Source organism: Arachis ipaensis, chromosome B09 (assembly GCF_000816755.2).
Source record: "Arachis ipaensis cultivar K30076 chromosome B09, Araip1.1, whole genome shotgun sequence".
NCBI lineage: Eukaryota > Viridiplantae > Streptophyta > Magnoliopsida > Fabales > Fabaceae > Arachis > Arachis ipaensis.
In genome coordinates, this window is record NC_029793.2 from 24359772 (window position 1) to 24363661 (window position 3890).

Genomic DNA, 3890 nt, shown 5'->3' on the forward strand with positions numbered 1-3890 from the left:
CGTAAATAATAATATTCAATTTATTGACTATTTTTTTTTTACAGAATTAATGTATAATCTATTGAGAATTAATTTATTATCCAAAATTTCTTTCATAAACTTTGTAATATGTGATAATAGTGATCTTATTTTTTATTATTATTTAAGAAATTTTTTATAATTTTTTAATTATGTAATTAACTTTTATTATTACTTTTATACTAAAAAATATCAATTTATACTATTTACATATTTTTTACTACTAATAAATAAATAAGTATTTGCACTATTATGCTTATTGTCTTAGATGATGACTTAAATTACTTATTTTGTATGTTAAATAATATTTTGTATGTTAAATTTATTAAATATTAAGATAAAAATATTGTTGAATAAATTATCTAAATAGTCATTATAGAAAAGAAAAAAATTATATATCATATATAATAATCCTTGATATATATATATATAGTGTCATATCTATATTAAGATTATCTATTTTAATTATGTGAGTAATTATTGTTATTTTTACTTTTTTGTTACATTAGAAAATAATATTTAAAATAAAAAAAGAGATAATTAATTTTTTTTAATTTGAATTAAAAATTATCTTATAAATATATCCAAATTTTATATGTACTAAGTGTTATAATATTAAATAGTACAGTATTTGCTATAACAATGACTTAAAATATTAATCCAAGATATATTTGGGCCTAGTAAGACCTCAATGCAAGCAAGATCAACTAAAATCCATTGTTAGCGTCCCAAATTCGACTTAGGTTCATTACCTTAAATGCCCAACTCAAATGAAGTCCACGTGTCCTCTCTTAAATCGACTCAGATTGGATCCCGTTGCTAGTTAGATATGGTAATGAGTACTCAGGGGAGTGTGAGAAGCCCCCTTCCCATCCCTCACTCCTATTTAAAAAAATGCCCCGTTTCTTCTCTGTCATTGCAAGTTCCTGTTTAATTACCCCTTAAGGAACGCAGATCTCCTCGGGTATCTACGAATATTTTTTGAAAACTTTTGAAAAAAAAATAACACAAAAAGACATAATATAATAATCATAAAATAATCGATTCAATATAATTCAATACAATTTATAACATATTCATTATGAAAAATAACATTTTAAGGAGAAAACATAAAAACATATTCAAACATAATAACATAACATAATTTTTTGAGACGATACTGAGCGACGTAGTGACGGACTTGAGAGGCAGAGAAAGTAAGTTAGAGAGAGAGAGAGAGAGAGAGAGGATCGAGGCTGAGAATGAGTCTGGAAGAAAAAGGAAGAATTTGAATTGGAAGCAGAAATTAGGGTTACTAAATTCAAAAAATGGATTTATGTATATATAAATTAGGAATTAATAATTTTATATTCGCGTATATTTAATAGGTTCTATGGGGGCAGGTACTTATGTCTATGTCCCCATTAGGGTGACAAACAGAAAAGCCCGTTCTGTCTTGCCAAAAGCCCGCCATCTGGTGGGCTGGCCTGCCCCGCCTCGCCTAGTAAGGCGGTCTTGAATTTCTCTCCCGCCCCGCCTAATGGTACGCTGGCGGGTTAGCGGGTTGTCCTTTTTTTTATAAACCATTAAATATTAAACAATATATATATAATTTTACAATAATTTCAATAAATTTATAATTTCTAAAAACATAAAAAATTATAATTTTTAAATTCACACACATTAAAGTCTTTATAATTATAAACCAAATTTTTTGAAACAAAATAATAAAACCAACATTCTCCAAAGCAAAACAAATATTATCCAAAATATATAATTAAACATCTTCAAGTTTATAACCAATCAAACATAAAACATAATCCAAAATATCACTTAGAACATCTTCAATTATCATCTTCATCATCTTATAGATCAATAACATCATAGAAATTTGTAAAAAAATGGCCCTGACAAAATAAAAGCTTGGCCCAACGGGGAAGCCTGCCCCGCCCCCGCCTAGCCGAAGCTCGCCAAAGTCCATGGATTATGCGGTGCGGGGTAGGCGGGATTTTTAAGTTAATACTAATAGAACATTAAAAGAAATAAATTAAAAAATACTCCCAAATCAAATTGATATAAATTATAATAAATTATGTGATATTTAAATATCTAATCAAATTAATTAGTTGATATAGTTAATTTATATAACAAATTGTATTTAATGAGAAAAGAAACAAATTGCTAAACATCCTCATAAGCATGTCACGTCAATTCCATCGTTAAGTGCAGAAACCTGATTTTTATATAATAGAATAGATAATAAATAGAATATATGAGAATATGATATGTGACATATTTTAATTACGAAATTGGTATTATATCATAGATTTTTTCTGATTTCTTATTACTTGTTCGTTACTAATTTTTACGTAATTACTTAATAATTTCTGCCTATAAAACTATCAACTACCTAATATTATGATTTAATTAATAAAAATGATGATATTAATATTTTTCATAAGTCTTATTATTATTTATAATTAGAAAATAGTCATAAATAAATTTATTTCCTTAATGAATGTTAATTTTGTTGTCAAATTCTATATTACCTTTAAAATTTTAGCGTAATTGAGTCTAATTTCTACATTTTGAAATGAATTTACCCGAAAAATTTAATATGTAAATCACATTATTATTACAAAATGAATTTTTTAATATAATTAGTGGTGCTTATTTGAACCATTAAATTTAGCTTCTAATGATATTAAAGTCAACCTATTTTATTATCTTGTGCCTTCAAAGAATTTACACGACTAACATAAAAATATAACAATTGAAAAAAAATTCATTACAATGGGTATATTCATTTTAATAAATATTCTTCTATTTAATACTATAAAAAAATACATTGGCCACTTTGAATAGCTACATGTCAACTTCTATCCACAGTAGTAGAATGCTTAAATTGAGATATATTCATCAAATAAACAATCAATAAATACTCATCCGTACTTTCTCATTTTGGATACATTTATATATAAAATAAATTATACATAAAGAAGAAAAAGAAGAAAAGAAGAGTTGAAATAGTAACAGCGATAAAAATTACGATTCTTATAATTTTGTGTGGCCATCTATATATAGTAGACCAGACAACTATGATTATCTAACAAAATTAATTTGCATTTATTGCACTCAACTTAAATAAGTAAGAAATTTTCTTATTTTAATTTAGTCCTTAATTCACATGATTTAAATTTAGCTCAATATATATTATTTGATTTGATTTGATTTAATTATTAATTGAAAATATCTCAGTTGCCTATTTTATTCATAAATTATTATTTTAATGACTAATAAATTAATCTAATTAATTAATTAGTACACACAATAAAAATAACTATACATGGGTTTTTATCTTTTTAAAAATTAGCCAACTAGTTAATCACCAAAATATAGTTAACGAACTAACTTTTAACTATCGACATTAACCAATGTTATTTTTTAATTGTAAAAATTCTACTTTTAGAAGGTTTAAGATTTAAAATATAAAATAAACAAAATTATTTAAAAAAGTTAATTGGCATTGACTAAAAGAAATTAACTTCTTAATTAAAATTTTATTAATTTTTTTTATTTTAACTCTTATACATAATAGTCTAAATATATGTAAAAAAAAAAAGTTCTACTTAGCTTATACATTATGGTTAAAGGTTTATAATTTAGAATCTTAAATTTCGAATTTAGAATTTATTGATGAGTGTGTAAAAATTAGTGATTAGAAGTTAGGAATAGTGTTTAGGATTTATTATGTGAAGCTTAAGGTATAAAATTAAGATGGTTATAATTTAAAATGTAGGGTTAGGAGGGTTTAAGGTCTAATAGTGTAGAGGATTTTAGGGTTGGGAATAAGAACGGATCGATGTTTACCAAAAAAGAGGTACTTGTCTCCA